The sequence below is a fragment of the Cricetulus griseus genome, chromosome 4 (assembly GCF_003668045.3).
Source record: "Cricetulus griseus strain 17A/GY chromosome 4, alternate assembly CriGri-PICRH-1.0, whole genome shotgun sequence".
In the NCBI taxonomy this organism is placed as follows: Eukaryota; Metazoa; Chordata; class Mammalia; order Rodentia; family Cricetidae; genus Cricetulus; species Cricetulus griseus.
In genome coordinates, this window is record NC_048597.1 from 115,953,289 (window position 1) to 115,975,538 (window position 22,250).

Consider the following 22,250-nt stretch of genomic DNA (forward strand, 5'->3'; position numbering starts at 1 on the left):
AAATATATTTATACATGTATAAAATCTCCCCCCAAATTAATAAAATAATATTATATTAAAAAAAGATATGGGGGCTGGAGAGATAGAGCAGCAGTTAAGAGCACTGGCTACTCTTCCAGAGGACCTGAGTTCAATTCCCAGCAACCACATGGTGGCTCCCAACCCCCTTGCATGAGATCTGGTGCCCTCTGTTGGCATGCGGGCAGAAGACTGTATGCATAATAAATAAAATCTAAAAAAAAAAAAAAATTCTACCAACATTAACAAAGAAACAATGATGTCACATTAATTTACATTGGAACCATGGTCCAAAATACATTTTACACTTCTAATCTTGTTGCTGCCTAGCAGGAACTTCTAGTGGGAGTTAGCATACAGTCTGTTCTTGATGAAGACAACACTGGACAGATGTTGCCTGATGTCTGGGTAATGCTGAATGTGGCAAAACCAGCGAAACACATTAAGATATTTCTCCTTTTCTTGAACTGTCAGGTCAACTATAAAGCGATGGAGCCCCGTAGTTCAGCAGGATATCTGCCAAGGTGATATTATATCTTGCACCAAGGTGATGTTATATCCTGCAAGGTAGACTTTATCCTCAAGATAGGAATTAAGATCCTTCAGCAGGGTGTGGGTGTCTTCTTTACTGGAGTGTCCATCCACTTGGGTGATCCTGTACTCCAACCACTGCTGAGCGATGGCCTTTTCTTCTGCAGTGCTCCCCAGCAAGTGCTCTTTACTGGCTTGTTTGACTAAATGGGTGGCAATGGTAGCCAATCCCGTTATACTTGGACCATTATTTGTTTGTAGAATTGGAATCTGTCAATCGCCCTGAGCCCTGTACTTATTCCCTGGGGCCTCAGTCCCAGAGACTTCTCCAGCAGCTTCAGCTCTGCGCCCGCCACGATCTTCTGGCCCAGCTCCTGCAAGAAATACATAAATCTTAATTTGAAACCAAAGGAAGCCTAAATGGATGCCTTAAAAATTGTGATGAGGGCTGGGCAGTGGCTCACACCTTTAATCCCAGCACTTGGGAGGTAGGGGCAGGTGGATGTAGACCAGCATGGTCTACAGAGTGAGTGCCAGGACAGCCTCCAAAGCAATACAGAGAAACCCCGTCTTGAAAACCCAAAAGAAAAGAAAAGATATAGGGTATTAAAATGGGGGATGGAGACAAAAGGAGAGTTAGTGGGAGTTCACTGACATGGTGACAGGCACAGGTAAAATGAGGGTTAAGACCTGATGCCTTAAGAGCCCTCATGTGGCCACAGTGGTCACAGCACCTTCCACTTTAACTCCACCTGTTTGTTCACAGACTTTGTGTTTGCATCTGGATGTAAAAAAATGAGAGCAACTTGTCAGCTGGGCATGATGACTCAGGCCCACAATCTCTCGGGATGCTGTGGCAGAAAGATTTCTTTAAGTAGGATGACAGCCTGAGCTACACAGTGAAATCCTGTCTCCAGAAATAACAATAACACCCATTTGTTTGAGTGTGATCAGACTGCAACTCTATTATGTCATCCACTGTAAAATGTATTCATGGAGGAAATTTTTATGTTGGTCCTCTTCAGATAGGACGTTTGTGTGTGTGTGTGTGTGTGTGTGTGTGTGTGTGTGTGTGTGTGTATGTGTGTTTTGTTGGCTTTCTTTTTTTTTTTTTTTGTCTTTTTATTTTTAAAGACAGCGAGCGTCTCACCGGGCAGTGGTGGGGTATGCCTTTAATCCCAGCACTCTGAGAGGCAGAGACAGAGGCAGGAAGATCTCTGTGAGTTCAAGGCCAGCCTGGTCTACAGAGTGAGTTCCGAGACAGCTAGGGTTACACAGAGAAACCTTTGTCTTGAAAAATCAAACCAACCAAACAACTACTACAAAAACATGGTCTCACGTAGCCCAGGTTACCTTTGAACTCACTGTGTAAGGAGAGGATGCCTTTGAATTCCTGATCATCCTGTCTGTGTTGGGGTTGGAACCCAGGGTTATTTTGTGTGCTACACAAGAATCTGCCAACTGAGCCATCTCTCCAGCCTTCCTGATACTGGTTTTGTTATGGTATGGTGTGGTGGTGTGGTGGTGGTGGTGGTGGTGGTGTGTGTGTGTGTGTGTGTGAATATGTGTGCAGATGGCGAGGCTAGAGGACACCCTGCATCCTCTATTGCTCTCAGCCCTGTTCCCTTCAGACAGGGTCTGACACTGAATGTGGGGATTCCAGTTTTGCAGCTCCCCCCGCCCCATGCTCAGCAGCCCTAGCCATCCTTTTGTCTCTGCTATCCCTAGGGCTATCAGGCGATTAAACCCTGGCAGGCTCAGCCCAGCCTTTGGAGCAGGAGGCCTGACCCTTATTAGCTTCAGTTCTCCAGGGCCTGCCATGTTACCTTGTTACTTACCTGAAATATGCCAGTGCTCCCCATACCTTCCTCTTGCCCCCTGACCCCCCAACACACACACACTGTCTCCTCCCCTCCCGTCTCTCTTCTTTTATTTGAGACAAAGTCTTGCATAGCCCAGGCTGGCCTTGAACTCACTCTGTAACCAAGACTCCCCTTGGACTCCTGACTCCACCTTCCAAATTTTGGGATTATAGACACTGCTGCTATGCCTAGCTCATAGGACGTTCTCTCTACAAAAGGGAAAGTGCCAGGTGTTGTGGGATAATCTTTTTGTACACTGTGAAGATGTGTCATTGTGACTGGTTTAATAAAAGGCTGAGCAGCCAATAGCTAGGCAGGAGAGAATAGGCAGGATTTCTTCGGAGAGAGAATGCCAAGAAGGAAAAAGGGATTTTCACCAGCTGACTCAGAGAAAGTTGAGTGTGCTGTACTGAGGAAAGATAAAAGCCACATGGCAGAGTGTAGATTAATAGAAACAAGTTCATTTAAGTTGTAAAAGCTAGTTGGAAACAAGCCTAAGCTAAAGGCCAAGTTTTCATAATTAATAAGTCTCTGTGTCATTATTTGTGAGCTGGCGGTCCTGACGAGAAAGGGCTACTACAGCCAGGCCTATATCACTCCCTTCTTTTTATAGGTGAGATCTCAATGTGTAGCACGAGCTATTCTTGAATTCACAAGCATTTCTGAGTGCTGAGAATTATATATATATATATATATATATATGAATATATATTCAAACAAAAATATAATAAATATATTATATATGAATATATATATTCAAACAAAAAAGTCTGATGATTTGCACTAAAGAACATGGAACAACACATTAATTTGAAAGGGTTATTTTAAATATTTATTTTATTTTGTGTATGTGTCCACAGAAGCCAGAAGAAGGTGTCCAATCCCATGGAGCTAGAGTTGTAGGTGTGAGCTGCCACATGGATGCTTAGAACCAAATTCAGGTCCCCTGTAAGAGCAGCAAGTGCTCTTAATCATTGAGCCATCATCCAGCCCCTATTTTGAAAATAGGGAAACATTTCTTCATTCATCGTGCCTTGAGAAGCTATGTCTCAGCACTTTTATGGTAAAGGAAAACGAATCTCCCACCAGAGATTTCGGACAATCCATGGCAGCAGACTGGCAGAATGAAAATATCACTTGTTTCTTTTTTTGCTTGCTCGATGGTGGAGCTGAAGTATGAACTCAAGCCTTTACAGATGGTAAGCATAAGATTTGGTGTGGTTGGGAATAAGTTTAATCCCAACACTTCCTAAATCAGAGACAGGTGGATTTCTGTGAGTTCAAGGCCATCCACGTCTACATAGCAAGTTCCAGGTCAGTCAGGCTACACAGTGAGACCCTGTCTCAAAAACCAAAGCGAAGTCGGCAGTGTTGGTATACACCTTTAATCCCAGCACTCAGGAGGCAGAGGCAGGTAGATCTTTGAGTTCAAGGTCAGCCTGTTCTAGAGCAAGTTCCAGGACTGCCAGGGCTACACAGGGAAAACCTGTCTTAAAAAACAAAAACAAAAAGCCAAAGGGGTTGGTGAGATGGGTCGGTGGTTAAAGGTAGTCGCTTCTAAGCCTGATTACCTGAGTGATGGGGGATGTCCTTCTGAATATATGTTTCTCATATTGGTTGAAGAATAAAACACTGATTGGCCAGTAGCCAGGCAGGAAGTATAGGCGGGGCTACCAGATGAGGAGAATTCTGAGGAAAGAAAGGCAGAGAGAAGCCACCAGAGAGATGCCATGTAGCCGCCAAAGGAGTAACAGGTCTGGGTATTCTCCGGTAAGACAAGACCGTGTGGAGATACATAGATTACTAGAAATGGGTTAATAATTATAAGAGAACTAGTCAGTAAGAAGCCTGAGCCCTTGGCCAAACAGTTCATAGTTAATATAAGCCTCTGTGTGTTTATTTGGGACTGAAGGCCAGCAGGACCAAGCAGGAAAGAAACTCGTCTACACCTGAGTTCAGTCCCCAAGAGCCCACAAGATGGAGGAAGAGAGCTGAGTCTTAGTATTTGTTCTCTGACTCCCATATATGCACTGTGACACATGCTTGTACACATGGGGGGGCAGTGAAGGGAGAGGGAGGGAGGGAGGGAAAATGGGAGGGAGGAGGGAGGGAAGAAAGTATTTTTAAAAAACATTGTCTAAAAGGTAAGCGTGTACTCTGATCCCTGAGCTACACCCCAGTTTCTGTTTCCATTTTGAGGCAGGACCTGACATAGCCCAGGATGGTCTCAAATTGCTATCTAGCCAAGACTGGCCTTGAAGTCCTGGACCTCCATCTCCCAAATGTTGGAATTACAGGTGTGCATTGCACCACCAAACCCTACTTAAAATACCATTTTTGTTTTGAAATTTCTATTACAGTTTATTTACCTTTGTAGGGGGTGGGTGCACACATGCTGAGGTAGGTGCGTTTTGGAGGTCAGAAAACAACTTGTGGAAGTCAGTTCTGTCCTTCCATCACACAGATGCTGGGGATGGAACTGGAGTCATCCCATTCGGCAGCAAGTGCCTTCCCCAGCTGACCATTTCACCAGCTCAATTTGCCAATTTAAAAAACCCGAATTTGTCTGGGTGTGGTGGCACACACCTTTAACCCCAGATCTTGGGAGGCAGAAGCAGGTGGGTCTCTTCGAGTTCAAGTCCAACTTGGTCTACATAGTGAGTTCCAGGACAGCCGTATAGAGACACTGTCTTAACAAAGAAATGTCCAAATTTGTGCCAGGCATTCTCTCACAGTGATGAGAATGGCCACTACTGAATACACAGAGATACAGGTCTGACGACACCAACTCACCCTGTCCTAAAAGAGTTCACAGTCAAGGCTGATGGTTCTTCTACCTCTGTGACTCACGAAGCTCCCAAGGGTGTTCCTAGAATCGGACAATCCTGCCTATGAACTCAACAAGAGCGGATTCCGTTATGGCTGAATTGTGATGTTCAGGCTGTAATGAAACTCTGCTGGGGAATGGCTGCTCCAATTGGTTAAATAATAATTTCTCCCATTACCTGAGCCTCTGTGCCAGAAACACAGCACTGAGCCCTTTCCATGCATCATTGCCTTCAGCCCTTACTGGAAGTGAGGCGTTAGTTTTCTTTATAGAAAGGGAGACATCGTGATTCACCAGCAAGCATGACATCAGCAATCCATCGCCTTCTGCACCATCCAGACCATTCCTCTAAGTGCTGCCCTTCTGAGTCAGGCTCTCAGGCATTCTTTAGCTCTGAGATGATGGGCCAATTGCTTAACCCTTTTGTCTCTGGCCTCCTTCCTTGTCTTAAAGGGAGCTTATTGTGAAGGTTAGGGAGAACCTAAAGGGTGCTGGGGGTGTTGTTCAGTGGGTAGACTGCTTGCATAGCAGGCAGTAGGCCCTAGATGCCATTTCCAGCATTGCATAAATCTTAATGGAGCACACAATCATGGTTCGTGCCTGTAACCCCAGAACTAGGGAGGTAGAAACAGGAGGATTGGAAAAGTATCCTCAGCTACATAAAGAGCTAGAGGCCAACCTGGGCTACATAAGACCCTGGCTTTGTTTTAAGGCATATGGGGCTGTCATGGTGGCTCAGTAGGTAAAGGCATGTTCCATCAAGCCCTACAGCCTGGTCTCCATCCGCAGCCCCCACATGGTGGAAGAAGAGGACCAGCTCCTTAAAGTTGTGTGCTGTGACACACAGGTGCTCCCCTCATCAATAATTAAGCAAATGTAATTTTTTGTTGCTTTTTGTTTTTATTTTAAATGCATTGGTATTTGGTCTACATGAGGGTGTCAGGTGCCCTGGAACTGGAGTTACAGACAGCTGTGAACTGCCATGTAGGTGCTGGGAATTGAACCCAGGTCCTCTGGAAGAACAGCCAGTGCTCATAACCAATGAGCCATCTCTCCAGCTTGCAAATGTAATTTTTCAAATGATTGGAGTTTTAAAAGTTGTGTTCTTTCCTTTTCGATACAGGGTTTCACTGTGTAGCTCTAGCTGTCCTGAAACTCACTCTGTAGACCAGGCTGGTCTTAAACTAAGAGATCCACCTGCTTCTGCCTCCTGAGTACTGGGATTAAAGGCATGAAATTATTTTATTTTGTTTTATGTATATGGGTGTTTTGCCCGCAGGTATAACTGTGCACCACATATGTGCAGTGCCTATGAGGGTCAGAAGAAGGCATCATATCCCTTAAAACTGAAGTTGCAGACAGTTGTGAGCCACCACGTGGGTGCTGGGAATCAAACCCAGGTCCTCTGGAAGAGCAGTCAGTGCTCTTAACCGCTGATCCATCTCTCCAGCTCCAAGCTCATGTGTTTTCATATTTGGTTACCAATCATGAATCTGTTTGAGAAATTTTGAAACCATTAGGAGGTGAAAACTTATTTGAGTAATCAATCAAGCTGGTTGATTCGGAGTCACCTAGGAGACACACCTCTGAATATGTCTGTGAGGCTTCAGAGAGTTTAACTGAGGAGAGAGGATGCACCCTAAATGTGAGTAGTGCCATTGCATGGGCTAGGGTCCAAGACTGAACAGAAGGTAGAGAACAGGCTAGAGTATCAGTTTTCACCCTTCTCTACTTCCTGACCAGCTGCTGCCACCATGATGGACTGTACCTTCAAACTGTGAGTCAAAAGAGTCCAGTCTTCCCTTTAGTAGACATTTGTCAAGTTATATTATCTTGTCAAAGCAACTATGAAAGTAACAAATACCCCATCACAGCAGGGCTCCAAACCTACCCCAAACAGCACCACCTGCTGGAGACCAAGTGTTCACGCACATATGCCTGTGGGGACAGTTCACACCCACCGTAACCACCCGTCTACAGTGTTCTGAGATTTATGCCAAACCTCTTTGAAAACAGTCTGGATGGTGTTGTGATTCATAATGCATCATGGCCTCAAGGGGACCCTGGAGTACAGGATTGCTGAGTCAAAACCTTCTCTCCTGCCTCTCAAAAGGTCTTGGCTATTATTAAACTGCTGCTGAGGACACACCAGAGGCAGAGTGTTTGTCTACCATGTACAAGCTCCTGGGGTGGATTACTAGTCAAAAGAAGGAGGAGAAGGAGGAGGACGAGGAAGAGGAGGAGGAGGAGGAGGAGGAGGAGGAGGAGGAGGAGAAGGAGGAAAAGAAAGAAGAGTCAAAGTGTCCTCCACATCCCATACTTACTTAGAATCTCTAAATTCATTGCTGTCTGTCATCTGATTTTGGGGGAGGGGGGCTGTTTAAGACAGAGTTTCTCTGTGTAGCTCTGGCTGTCCTGGAACTCCCGCTGTAGACCAGGCTGGCCTTGAACTCACTGAGATCAATCTGCCTCTGCCTCCCAAGTGCTGGGGTTAAAGGTGTGTGCCACCACCACCTGGCTTGTCATCTGAGTTTTATGTTGGGGCTTGGTTGCACTGGAACTCATAAAGATCCGCCTGCCTCCGCTTCCTGAGTGCTACTTGCTGCCCTTTCGAAGGCCCTGGTTCAATTCCTGGCACTCACATGGCTAAGGCTCACCACTGTCAGCAATTCCAGTCCCAGAGGATCTGACACCTTCTTCTTTTTCTAAATTCATGGTCCTCCTGGAGAGGGGTTTTGTTTTAATATATTTTTTAAAGACAGGGTCTCACTATGTAGTCCTGGATAACCTGGTCTGAAACTCACAGAGATCCATCTGCCTCGGAGAGGGATTTAACACATTTTTTAAAAGATGTTTTTTAACGTGTATGAGTGTTCTGCCTGCTTGTCTCTGTGTGTGCCGTAGGCTGCTGCCTGTGAAGAACAGAAGAGGACGTTGGATCCCCTGGAGCTGGAGTTACAGATGGTTGTGAACCATCATGTGGGAGCCGGGAACCAAGTCCAGGTCCTCGACAAGGGTAACAAGCTCTTAAGCACTGAGCTGTCTCTCCACCTCCTTAATTTAAACAAACAATCTTCTGCATCTGTAGGGCTGAGAGTCACGAGGTGTCATGTTTGAGGTCCTGGGTGGGCTGTCCTGTGGCTTCTCTCTCCCTAATTGCTCCTAGCCTCTTTTTGGTCTGCTGTCCCCTATTTTTGCCCCTGTCTTTGGGTGCTTTGTGTGACATTTTAGCCGGCTTCAACTCTACTCCCTTCTTTCCTTCTCAGTGCCAGGAAGTCACCAGCCTGAGGGACATCTATAGTATTTCGGATGTGGTGGAATGGGGTGGGGATGCATGGCTCTTCAGCCTGCCCAGTGACTCCATTCATCCCCTTCACCTGGGGCCACTGTTCAGGTTTATAAGATTAAAATAATGAGAGGCTGGAGAGATGGCTCAGAGGTTAAGAGCACTGGCTGCTCTTCCAGAGGTTCTGAGTTCAAGTCCCAGCACCCACATGGTGGCTCACAACCATCTGTAAAGGGATCTGATGCTCTCTTCTGGCCTGCAGGCATACATACAAAAAAACACTACACATAATAAACAAAACCTTTAAAAAAAAAAGAAAAATGGGGGCATGGGAGGATGGGAGGGAGAGGGAACTGGGATTTATATATAAAATAAGTTTGTTTCTAATGTAAATAAAAAAAAAAAACAAAGGGGCTGGAGAGATGGCTCAGTGGTTAAGAGCACTAACTTGTTCTTCCAGAGGCCCTGAGTTCAATTCCCAGCAACCACATGGTGGCTCACAACCGCCTTGAATGAGATCTGGTGCCGTCTGCCTGCATGCAGGCAGAAGACTGTGTACATAATAAATAAATAAATAAACAAATAAATAACAAAGAAGAAAAATATAATAGAATAAGAACGCCAGGATAAGAGTTGGGTGGGAAGAGCGCACTATCTGGGGTTTGCTCCTGAACTGTGTCTCTCACCACCCTCAGGAGGCCAGGGTTTGCCCAAGAGTCTTCCCAGACACCTTTTGAGACTTAGTTCCAAGGTGTCAGGTTGGAGAGTGCGCTATTGCAGAGTGGAGAACAACCAGACTGTGAAGTGAGATGGAGCATGGGACTATCCTACAGTTTGGTTTAACCCTGGAACCCTGACTACCAGTTACCAGTAACCCTGACTACCAGTTACCAGTACTGACCTTTGGGGTTCAGGGACCTTAGAACCTTTGCTTGTGCCCTCTTTTGGAAACAGAAGCAGAGGGAAATGGGCTGGCGAGGTAGTTCAGTGAGTACTTACCTCTAAGCCTGATGATCTGAATTCAGTCCTGGAATCCGAATAGTGGGAGCTAAGATGATTCAAGCAAATGGTCATCTGGCCCTTGAGTGCACACACACACACACACACACACACACACACACACACACACACATACACACACACACACACACACACACACACACACACCACATACACACACACACACACATATACACACACACACACACACACACAGACACACACACACACATACACACACCAACATACACACACACACACACATACACACACCAACATACACACACACACACATACCAACACACACACACACACACCAACATACACACACACACACACAAACACACACACACACCCCAACATACACACACACACACATACCAACATACACACACACACACAGACATACACACACACACACAATTAATAAATGTAATAAAAAGTAACTGAACAGGACTGTAGATGACTCTGTGAGTAAAGACGCCTGTTCACCACGCCTGGCCACCTGACTTTAAGTTCTAGCACCCGAGTGATGGAAGGAGAGCACTGACTCCTGCAAATTGTCCTCTGACTTCCACACGCAATCTGTGGCACATTTGCACCCACAGCTATAAACACACACAGACAGACAAAATGCTTTTTAAAAGTGTAGTAACAAACTGAAGGAAGTAACTCAACATAAGTAGAGGGAGTGCTGGAGGCAGGGTGAGAGAGAGACGCCTTGAGAAGCTCCCCCTTTGATACTCTGGGAACTCCCCTCCCTGACTTCTCCCACCGACACCCCAAACAATCTTATCTGAGAAGCACCCTTTGGAACAGTCTCCCAATCTTGGAAGCAATGGAGGGAAACATGAACCTAATGTCTTCGATTATCCAGTTCCTGGACACTCAAGCTTTGCCCCATGGGACACTGGACTATTAAAGGCTGCAGTCACCATGGACCTGCCAGCTTGTATTTTCTCCGGGAACAGGGCACAGCTGGTTCAGGTTATCTAAAAATGTAAATTGTTTTCTTTTCTCACCGTATGGATCACAGGGAACAAACTCACATTGTCAGGCTTGGCAGCAAGCACCCTTACACACTGAGCCATCTTGCCAATCCCTGAATATACAAATGGGAGCCAAAAACTAGCTTCATTTTTCTGAATGAAGGGGACAGGGAACTTCTAGACATGCAGGTCTTCGTGCTAGTATGGTGTTGTTGGGGCAGGATGGGTTCCCTAAGAATGTCACTTCCGGCTCTGAATCTGTGTGGCTTGGCCAGATTCTTTGGCTCCTGACAGAGACCCAACCCTATAGTTCTGTCTTGTCTCTTCAGGCTGGGTTTAGAGACCCAGGTAAAGCAAAGAGAGGCTTCTTCCCCTAACCTGGAAGTCAGAGAATTTAACATTTGTCTTGGTTCTCCCTATGATAGCACCTTGAGCCAAGTTTGTAACCTTCCCAAAGGCCAGTCTCCTATGGGAGAATTGAACCTTGTGGTAGTTAATTTTTATTAATTATTTGAGATGGTCTTACAAAGTAGTCCTAGCTGGCCTGGCTTGACAAAAAGCAATCTAGGAGAGCAAGGGTTTGTTTCAGCCCACAATTCTAGGTGACAGCCCATCCCATCAGAGACGTCAAGATGTTGGGGACTGCTCACATCACCCCCATGGTCTGTCAGGAGCACAGAGCAATGAATGCATGCATGCATGTTCAGCCCTGAGCTTGATTTCTCCATTTTTATACAGTGCAGGGTCCCCTGCCTGGGGATTGAGGCTGCCCACAGTGGGCTGGATCTCCCCCATCTATGAATGCAGAATCAAGACAATCCCATGCAGACATAGCCACAGGCCAACCTGATCTAGACAGTCCTTGAGATTTTCTTTCCAGGTGATTTTAGATTGTGACAAGTGGACAAATGAAACTAGATGTCATGCCCCTGACCCCCTTCCTCTTCCCAATTAGTCCTTGTATTTTCATGACTGAGTATGTGTGTGAATGGTATTTGTGTGTGTATGGTGTGTGTGTGTGTGTGTGTGTGTGTGTGTGTGTGGTGTATGGTGGTGTGTGTGTATAGCATATGGTGGTGTATGTGTGTGTGTGTGTGTAGTGTATATTGCAGAGTGTATTGTGTGTGTATGGTGTATATATGTATAGTGTATGGTGTGGGGTGTGTGTGTGTGTGTGTGCTCGCACTCGTGTTCAAGAGCACACGCCAATGTGCTTCATCAGGGCTCATTACAGAAGATACTGAAAGGTTATTTACAGGAACATGGGTAGCAGGCAGGTGGCTTTATCAGTGAAGAAGCTGCCCCATCCTCCCCTAGCAACAATCAACTCCCATCAGTCCTCGAGGGACAGGGCCTTATGAACCCTTCCCTCCTCCATGACAGGATGTTCATGGGCTGAGTTTTGTGTTGATCTTGTACAGGCCAAGCCCTGTAGTCTCTAGTAGCCCCAGAGGGCCTGGGACATACTTTAAGCCTAGTTTCTTGGTTTTTCTTAGATGTCACTGCTTCACCTCACGTAGGCTGGCCTAACTGGAGGTGGATTACAAAGACTCAGACCAGAAAGGCAGCTGGAACTCTTTTTAAAAATACTTTTTTAGGGGCTGGAGAGATGGCTTAAGCCCATGGGTCTCAACCTTCCTAATGCTGTGACCATTTAATACAGCTCCTCATCTTGTGGTGACCCCCCAACCATAAAAGTTTTTTGTTGCTACTTTGTTTTTTTTTTTAAAGATTTTATTTATTTATTATGTATACAAAATTCTGCTTCCATGTATTTTTTGCACACCAGAAGAGGGCGCCAGATCTCATAACAGATGGTTGTGAGCCACCATGTGGTTGCTGGGAATTGAACTCAGGACCTCTGGAAGAGCAGTCAATGCTCTTAACCTCTGAGCCATCTCTCTAACCCCCTGTTGCTACTTTGTAACTGTAATTTTGCTACTGTTATCAATTATAGTCTGATATGCAGAACATCTGATATCAACCTCTGGGAAAGGGCCATTAGACCCCCAAGGGGTGAGGCCCACAGGTTGAGAACCACTGGCTTAAGCAGTTAAGAGGACTTACTGCTCTTATAGAGGACTTCCAGCACCCACTTCCAGCAGCTCACAACTTTCTGTAACCCCAGTTCCAGGGAATCCAATGCTCCATGTCCTTGGGCACTCTAGGCATAACCTCCTCCATAAACACACATGCACGGAAAAAACCCACGGGAAAAAATAAATGAAGAACAGTATTTACCCCAAACACCTCTTGGTGCCACAGCTGGTTCTTCTCCTTTAAGCCAGTCAAGCTAATATCAACCCAACCCCTACAGAGCTGGGGGTCTGTGTCTCTGGGGTCTTGACTAAGGGGGTTTAACCAGGTAGTGTGCGAGGGAAAGGCTGCAATTGTCTGAATGAGCTTGGGGGATTTGATTGGTTGTGTGGTTCATAGGAGGAAATAGGTCTGGAATAGGAGTTTATCAGGACTTGGGGAGGGAGGCCTGTCTCTTTGGCCTTGTCTCTGGGCAGAAAAAAGAACGGGCCACCAAGAGCATGCCGGGTTCATAGAGAGGAACTTGTAAGGAGGCTTGGAGGAAGGGATGTGGAAAAAAGCTGTTAAATGGGAGATGTGAGGAATAGAGCAAGAAGGAGAGAGGAGGAGGGGAGGATTGTGGTGGAGGATTTGTTTCCTGGATCAGCAGTGGTCCAGGAAGGAGAGGAGGAGGAGGAGGAGGAGGAGGAGCCTGATGTGTGGTGGCACAAAACTTGAATCCCAGCACCAGGCAGAGGCAGGCTAACTTCTGAGTTCAAGGACAGCCTGGTCTAGCTACATAGGGAGTTCTAGGCAAAGCCAAGGAGAAGGAGGAGGAGGAGGAGGAAGGGAGGAAGGAAGGAAGGAAGGATTCCAAATGGGAAGGAAGTAGTTTGTAGTTTCATTCCTACAAAAAGGCAGACAAACCAGAGGATGGTGGCACGTGCCTTTAATCCCAGCACTCAGGAGGCTGAAGCAGGCAGATCTCTGTGAGTTGGAGGCCAGCCTGGTCTACAGAGCTAGTTCCAGGACAGCTAGGGCTGTTATACAGAGAAATCTTGTCTCAGACAAAAAAAAAAAAAAAAAAAAAGAAAAAAAAAAAAAAAAAAAAAAGCAGACAAATTCAGAATAGGCAGTAGGGAAGTCTCATATGGGGGACAGAAACAGCCAGGGGAGGCTCAGAAGGCAGGATGGAGAAGAAGCAGCATGAAGACTCCAATTAGGGATCCTTAGGGCAGAAGCACAAAAAGGGGATGGGGCAAAAGGAGGGCGACTGCATGGGGCCAGAACTCCTGGAGCACATTGAACTGTGGCACAGAGAACCAAGAAGCTGAGAGCCAGGACTCAGAGCTGGCCTAGAGCAGTGGTTCTCAACCTTTACTACAGTTCCTCATGTGGTGGCCCCACCAACCGTAAAATTATTTTCACTGCTACTTCATAACTATAAATTTGCTAGTTAAAACTTGTAATGTAAACATCTGTGTTTTCTGATGTCTTAGGCAAACAACCCCTGTGATAGGTCATTGAGAATCCCTAAGGCAGTCGCGACCCACAGGTTGAGAAACACTGTTCTAATTCATCCATTTGTCGTATGTCTACGATAACTTAATAGAGGAAGCAAGCAGGCAGCAAACTGGGCGTGTGGGTAAGTCTTGAGGCTAGACCCAGAGATAATGGGATGTGGCGAATGGTCTGTGCCTGGATGCTCTCGGAGCTGAGGAGGGGGTTACTAGGGAACGACTCTTCTTCAGTGCTATAGTCCCCGCTATACCGTCCTCCTGGAATCTGGCCTGTCACTTGAGTGGTGTGGTCTGTGGCTTGTTGGCCATGTGAACCCTCAGTGATGGCAGGGAGGGGCCCCCTAGCGGCCTAGAACCGCAGATCATGCCACTCCCGGCTAGGAGACCCTGTGGGCAGCAGAAGCTGTGTGTGGTACCCCGAGGAGGCTGCACCAGGAGTGGCCTATGCTCCTGCACTGTTTCTGTTCACAGTCAGTCAAGGGACAGTCTTCGAGGGCCAAGCTGGTGTGACTCAACAGAGTAACTAACTGTCCTCCAACCCCAATTGAAGAAATACTTCTTAAGCACCAAGCTGGTGAAGACAAAGGATTCTCAGATGGCCTGGCATCCCATCCCCATGGCTAGACGACCCTGCCAATTCTCTTCCTTTCTTTTCTTTTCTTTTCTTTTCTTTTCTTTTCTTTTCTTTTCTTTTCTTTTCTTTTCCTTTCTTTTCTTTTCTTTTCCTTCCTTCTTTTCTTTCTTTCTTTTTCCAAGACATGGTTTCTTTGTAGCTTTCTCACTCTGTAGACCAGGGTGGCCTTGAACTCACAGAGATCCACCTGCCTCTGCCTCCCCAGTGTTGGGATTGCCTGGCCAGACCCCGCCCCTCCCATCCCCTTTCCCCTCTTCCACTGTATCGTCTGATCCACCTCCCTGGGTTTCATCCCCCCCTTGGAGATCCAGGGATCCAAACAGACTTATTGACGGCTTACTCCAAACTCATCCATCTTTCTGTGAGGCTCCAGGTAGTGGGATCCTTCTGACTCTAGTCCAGCTCTGCTACTTTGGAGGACCCAGACTTTCATCCAACTTACTCCACCTTCATCCCTTAAACCAAATCTCCTGAGCATCGGCCAGTGTGAGGCTGTGGGAGAGATTCATGTTGAGGAGGACCAGCCCCCTGGCCTCCAGTTAGTGGGCCCCTTAGGACAGACATCCTTTTAGCCCCATTCATTGAGTGGAGGATACTGCCAGCTTAGCTGAACCTATGATCAGCATCGCTGGCCACCATCTCCATACCAGGGCAAGCTAGGACATGGCCCTCCTGCAGTTGTCACTCTCTGCAGGACGACCACCACCAGTTATGGCTATTGGTGTGACCAACAACGACTTTTCAAGGTCAGAGCCCAGGAGCCTGCAGGAGGACAACTCATGCTGTCCCTGTGCCCCTCCCCAATTCTGCGTGTAGCACAGCCAGCAGCTGTGGCACCTGCAGCCACTTGCCTAGGCTGCTCCAGCTCCACTTGGCCTCCTAGCTGCACTCACAGCTGGTGGACTTGTTGGCCAAGGGTTACACTGCACAGTACTTGCTGGAGGGATGGACATTTAAGGCCTCTCCTCCAGAGAGAAGCAAGAAGCTCTTTAGACCCCGCCCCTCTTGCAGATCCTAAACCAGCCCCACCTCTGCCATCCCCAAGTTCTGCCCCCTCAGAAGTAGGCTGATTCTAAAACAAATAAAACGAACCTTTTGTTTTTACATTTATTTATTTTGTGCATGCGTGAGAGCATCGTAGTACGAGTGTGAAGGTTAGAGGGAAATTTGGAGGAGTTCTTTCCTTCCCCTATATTGATCCAGAAAATCAAATTCAAGTTGATTTGGGGTGGGGGTGGTGGGGATGGGTGGCGCATGACTTTAATCCTAGCACTGGGGAGGCAGAGGCAGGCAGATCTCTGTGAGCTCTAGGCCAGCCTGGTCTACAAGGCGAGTTCCAGGACAGCCAGGGCTGTTACATAGGGGAAACCCTGTCTTGAAAAAACAAAATAAATAAATAAGCAAGCAAACAAACAAATATTCAGGTTGTCAGGCTGAATGACAAGAGCCTTTGCATGAGTCACCTTGTGGGCCCTAGACTCGAACTCTTTATCTTTTAGACTTAGTTATTTCATATATATGACTTTTTGTCTGCATATACCTTATGTGTGCCTGGCTCCTGAAGAGGCCAGAAGAAGACATTGGGTCCTTTGAAACTAATCCAGATAGCTGTGATCCACCACGTAGGTGCTAGGAACTGAACTTGGGTCCTCTGCAAGAACAGCAAGTGTTGTTAACTGATGAGCCAGCTCTCCTGCTCCCCTGCTCTTTTAAAAGTTTACTTTTAATTAAGTAATGTATTTTTATTTTATGTGCATGGGTGCATGCATGTCCATATGCAACTTGGTGCAGTGCTCGAGGAGGCCAGAAGAGGACATTGGATTCTTTGGGACTGGAGTTACAGGTGGTTGTGAGCAACCATGTGGGTGTTAGCAACCAAACTTGGGTCCTCTGGAAGAGCAGCCAGTGCTCCTAATCACCCAGCCATCTCTTCAGCCCTGAGGTTCTGATTCCTAACCCCCTAACTGTTCCTATTTTGCTAAAAGCACCCCAAAAATTCCCTTGTCCACATAAGTGCCTGATTTGGGGGATCCCCTTGAGTGACCACTACCCACTCTGTGTCCTTTTAAGTGCAGGCCCCTCCAGAGACCTTTCCTGGCTTCTCTCTTTCCCCCTGGTGGAAAGTGTGTGCAGAGCTCAGGCGCTGGCTACTAGGAGATGCTTTTGCATTTCTCTTCCCTCCTTGAAGCCTCAGAGCTGCCCCACCCCGGGGGCCCACTCCAGCTTCTGTTGATCCGTTGGCACTGCCTCGTTCTCTCTGCCCATTTTTTCCCTCCTCTCCGAACTTTACTCTCGAAGACTTAGTTCTCCCTTTGTCCTATCCCTCTAGCATCACCCGCTGCCCAGTGTGAATGAGACTCTGCAAAGAAAACATATCTACAATGCTCGCCATTTGGGCTCATGTGTTTATCTCTGACGAGGCATTTTCTGAACCTGTCCTCCCAAGGGGGAGGGCGGGGCCTTTCTAAAAATTTATTCAACTACAATTTCACTTTTCAAGGCTCCACCTATAAGACTTCAGCTCATCAGTAGTTCTGACTGGAAACCTTAGGGCAGAAGAGGATTATCCCATGGTATTTCTTGATCTGTCTCCCTCCATTCCTCTAAATAATGTGTGAACCCCCCCTCCAAGACAACATCTCGTGTGTCCCAGGCAGGCCTGAATTGGTCGAGGGTGGCTTTGAAATCCTGATCCTCCTGTTTCTACTCTCAAGTGCCAGGATTACAGGCATGCCTTGTGAGGCCCAGTTTATGCAACAGGAGCTGGGGCTGGAAGTCAGGGGAATTGGTTCCGGCATTCTAGGCAAGCACTTTACCAACTGAGCTGCGTCCCAGCCTCAGCCCGGACTCTTTCTGCTGAAATATGAAACGCAAATGTTGTGTGTATAGAGCTTGGTCTCCTTTGCTGGATCTCCAGCAAACTAGAGGGAGAGAACAGACTCAGAAAGACCCAAGTGGCTTTTAAGTCGCTCTCATTTGCCAGAAGCCTCATTAGAGTCTAACCTAAGTGTTTCAAGCCCTGAGCATGCGCAGAACCTCTCTCTGGGCGATGCTATTGGCTTGAACTTCTTGTTGGACATGGGAACAGTTGCTAGGGAAATGTTACCTCCAGTACAGAGTTTGCTAGAGATGGAATCCAAGGTGTGGGCTGTGGAGGGCTCCGGGAGGTTTCAATGCATGCAAAAGGGGACAGACATTGCTGTCCAGTTCTTCCCAGTTCAGCTATTGCTGCTACTCTGCTCTGTCTCAACCTGGCCATGACACCTTTCTGGTCATTTCCACTACGGCCATATGGCAAGAAAGGATCTTTGGTCCTTCCTCTGTATGTGTATGTTTCATTTCTTGTCCATGGGGAAGAATGACACCCCCCCCCCCCGCCCCATCAGCCTGAATTCAAGATCTCCAAGTCTGGTTGACTTCCTGGGGCAGGGGGCGGGGAGGGAGACTATCCATTGCACTCCTCCACTTCCATCAAAGAGAAGAAAGAATCCAGGTTGTGTCCGGAATAACCCAGAGCCTCCCTTCCCTGCCCCCTCCCCCCCACCCCCGGACGTAGGAATGATTTGCAACCTAAATTCGTGGGTTCGTCTCCTAAATTCACTCTGTCATCCAAGACTAGTCTCTCTCAACCCCAGGATCCAGGCATCTAACTCCCACCTCTTTGGACCGTGCTTTCTAGAGGTTCTGCCTTTCCCCATTTCTGGGTGGGCAGCGCGTGACAGAGGAGAGGCGGAGGTGGAAAGAACCTGGGCACCGCCCCCCACCCCCTCTTGCTCCAAGAGCGGCGGAGACTGCGATCCTCAATCCTACCACACGGGGGCGCCAGGACAAGTGCGGACGCGGGCGAGGCAGCGCAAGGTGGTTCTCGTCCGTGTGAGTGCGCCCATGGGTGTCTTTGTGTGTCTGCGTTTCTGTACATATGTGTACGAGCCAAGGGGTGTCTGGGTGGGATGTATTCGGGGCAACAAACCTGATGTGTCCTCTGAAACAGGTACTCCAAGTGTTCTTTCTTTTTATGAGGATGCTTAGTGTCACTGGTTATGTGTGCATGGTGTATTGTCGCGTGTGCACAGTGCAGTCTGTGAGTCCCCGAAACTGCGTCTTGATTTTTGAAGTCACGTTTCATGAGGGGTTTTTCATTTTCTTTTCTTTTTTTTTAACCCTCTCTCTCATCATCCTGAAAAAAGGGACTAAGGACTGTCAATGCAAATTGCTGTCACTCTGGGCACATTCTCAGCATTAAGTCTGGGTGACTGTGCTAAGTGTGACATTGTGTTTGTTAAGTGGGTGTGTCTGACAGTCGGAGTGTAACTCGGTAAGAGCGGGTTGTCTCCTGTGACAGGTGGATTTTGGAGGGGGTTGGAGCAAGATTACGAAAGAATTCAATGTCTCTTGTTAGTTGTGAAACCACCTTCATTGTGTGTGAGTGTAAATGTGTGTGTTCACACGCACAATGTGTGTGGTGTGTTTCCCTTTCTAGGTCTCTCAAGTAGCAGTCTCTTTCTCTGTCTCTCCTATCTCTGTCTCTTTTTCTCTTTGCTTGGTGACTCATCTTTGCGGCAATGGCCTCCCCCGGCTTGCTGGGCCTCCCCTCCCCCACTCAGAAGTGGTGGGTGGGGGTCTAATAGAACGGGACCTTGGGATTAAAAATTAGAGTGAGACTCCCCCTTCCCATCATGTATCATTCGGAACCCCCCACTGGCCCCTCCCTGACCCTCTCTCCAAGTTCTTTCCCAGACTTCCCCAGCTTTGGGTTGGCTTGGGGGGGGGGGGGTAAAACATGAATGGTTTCTAAATCGGACCATTTTCAAGGGTCTTTAATACCTTTTTTAAAAAAATTTAATTCAAAGTAGAGACCCTTGTCTCCTAATAAAGTGTCCCTTTCATCGCTCATTTCCACCCCTCCCCATAGCTGACGAAATGAATGGCTGCAGAGGTGAGTCACCGGTTGGGGGAGGGGGAACAGGAAAAGGAGGGTTGGTTGAGCTGCAGGGGTGGGGGCGGGGTGACAAAGCCCCTGCTCTTTCTTTCCCATACCTCCTAATGCCCTCCCCTAGCCCTCACCCTCCATTTCCAAGCCTTCAACTCTATGATCGTGATTCTGCTGAATGCATGAGAGGTTCGGACACCAGGACCAAGGTAGACAGGTTCACACACAAGTCAGAGCAAATATTGGGTGTCCCCTCCCTGTCCTCATCTTAGCCTTTTATAGTTGTCTCTCCATGGCGATGTCTATCTTGCCATCTTTCTCCTCTTTCCCCATCCTAGGAACCTGCCCCTTGTCTAGATCTTTTCTTGTGTAGAGGCAGCAATCTTAAGGGGTGGTTGATAGGACTCAGACAGTCAGTAGAGTGCTTGCCCAGCCTTCATGAAGCCCTGGGTTCCATCCCCAATACTGCATAAATGGGGCACTGAGGAGCATACCTGTAATCCTAGCATTTAGGAGGGGGAGGCAGGATTACACACTCAAGGTCATCTTCAGTTATATAGTGAGTTGGTGGTCAGCCTGGGCTACTTAAGACCGGTCTCAGAAACAACAAAACAAAATAACAACAAAGGGAGAAGTAATGAAGAGCATCCGTCATCCCTGGGAGGGGAGGTCTGTATGCTATGTGAGGGAGCTGACTAGGTAGAGAGACATAGCCCTAAGCACACAAAGGCCGGAGGACCTATGAAATGAAGTCACCAAACTTGTCTGGTATCTGAGCCCACTTTGCCCATCTCCACCCTATGATGACTGAGGGTCTTGAGATGTGAGTTTATGAGCAGGCACTTGGGATTCCAGGTAAGAAAGCATGAGGAATTGGGGGTAATAGAGAAATGGAGAATGCCCCAACAACCAGGAATGAGGACTTGGGGGTGGGGGACTGCAGACAAGTGGCTTCAATTATGAGACTTTATTGTCCTTAGTTTTGTAAGGCGAAGAAAAAGAGAGAGGGACAATAAAGGTACAGAGAAGTCCACATAAGCATGGACATGTACCAACAGGCAGGAGAGGATCCCCAGAGAGGTACAAAGACGTACACGCACATGCACTAAGCCAGACACCAGATCTGGTTGCACTCGAAGACCCCAAACAGCACAGGCATGTGCCAACAGTCTCAAGAGATTAGAATCACCATCGATGCACCACCAGTCACACAGGTGGTTAGAGAAGCCCCCCCCCCAACTCATTTAAACTGCAACCACATCCATCCAGTCTCAACCTGACTCACTAGCTTCTTCCCATCCTTTCTCCTTTTCTTCTCCTATTTGGGTCTCTTTAATCTCTATCCAGAGACATGAGCACACAGCACACACATGTACATGCACACGAAGGTGTTTGCATACGCACGCAAGCCCACAGGTATGTGTCTGTCTCCTTTCCCGGGATCTCAAATCTAGACTCTCAGTCCCACCAGTCACCCCTCTTTGGCGAGCTCTCTCCCTCTCCCTCCGCTCTGCAAAGGCTTCCCCTCCCCCTCTTCAGATATCGGAACCATCAAGCCTTCTGATTCATCTTTCTTAAGGAAGGTAATGTGACCCCCTCCTCTGCCCACTGCTCCTGGGAACCAGGCTGAGATGGAGGAAGACGGGGAGGGGAAAGGGAAAAGGGGGTTCTAGTCACAGGCTCTAGGCAGTTGTGTGGGGAATGTCAGATGCTGCTGCAGGGGTGGGGGGTACCCCCTGGCTCTCCTCCCTCCTTTCTTTGGGATGTCTACTGTCACCTTGGCTCTCAAGTTTGTTTTTTTTCTCTCCTTTAGCCTGTTTCTTCAACCTGCTTCAGGTCCTTTCCCCTGCCCCCATCTCTTCTCTTTCCTCTCTCACCCCACCTTTTTCTCCGCAGAGCTGATGGCTTTTCTTCTGGTAAAGTCAAGCCACTGATGGAAGGGAGAAGCCACTGCTGGTTATAGAGAAAGCACGTGAGTGTGTGAGTGTGTGTGTGTCCTCGCCCACGCACGTACGCGTGCACAAGCTAGGGGCTTAGAACGGGGGTCAGTATCACGATGGGATGAAGGTAGGGCTAATTCCTTCAAGAGACCCTGAGACCCTCCACACACACACCCTGATTTCCAGTGTCGGGGTGAGGGGAGGGGGGCTTTGCGTGTGCCTACAAGCACCCCTGTGTCCGCAGTTCTTGTGTGTCTAGTGTGTGTCATTGTCACCCCCCCTTTCCCTGCCCACGCCCCCGCACTGCTCTCCGCCTGCACCGCAGCCCCCTCCCGCCTCCCTCCCTCCCTCCCTCCCTCTCATTCCTGCAGTAGCTGCTCCCGGGGCCACCTTTCCCTCACCCCCTCCCCATTTCCGTCCTCCCATCCCACCCCCGCCCACGTCTGGTCTCCCTTCACCGGACCCGGCTGGCTGATAGATTTTCTGCGCAATCTCTGCGTCATCGCCCCCCACTCCCGGAACCTCTAGCTGTCCAAGCCCCCAGCCCCAACCCCTCTGGGCAGGAGATACGGTCCAAGGGTCTGATGGCTGAGAGGGTCCATCTCTGACGTCGCAGTGCACCCCCTCCGGTCGCGTTCAGACCTCCCGCCCCTGTAAGCAGTAGAGAGAAAAGGAGTTGAGTCACCCTCTTCACCTGA

At 48.0% G+C, this 22,250-nt stretch overlaps 1 pseudogene; it reads right to left on the reverse strand.

Annotated features, from left to right (window-relative positions):
* Nucleotides 1-184: 184 nt before the first annotated feature.
* LOC100759131 lies at nt 185-22,055 on the reverse strand (annotated as a pseudogene).
* Nucleotides 22,056-22,250: the final 195 nt, after the last annotated feature.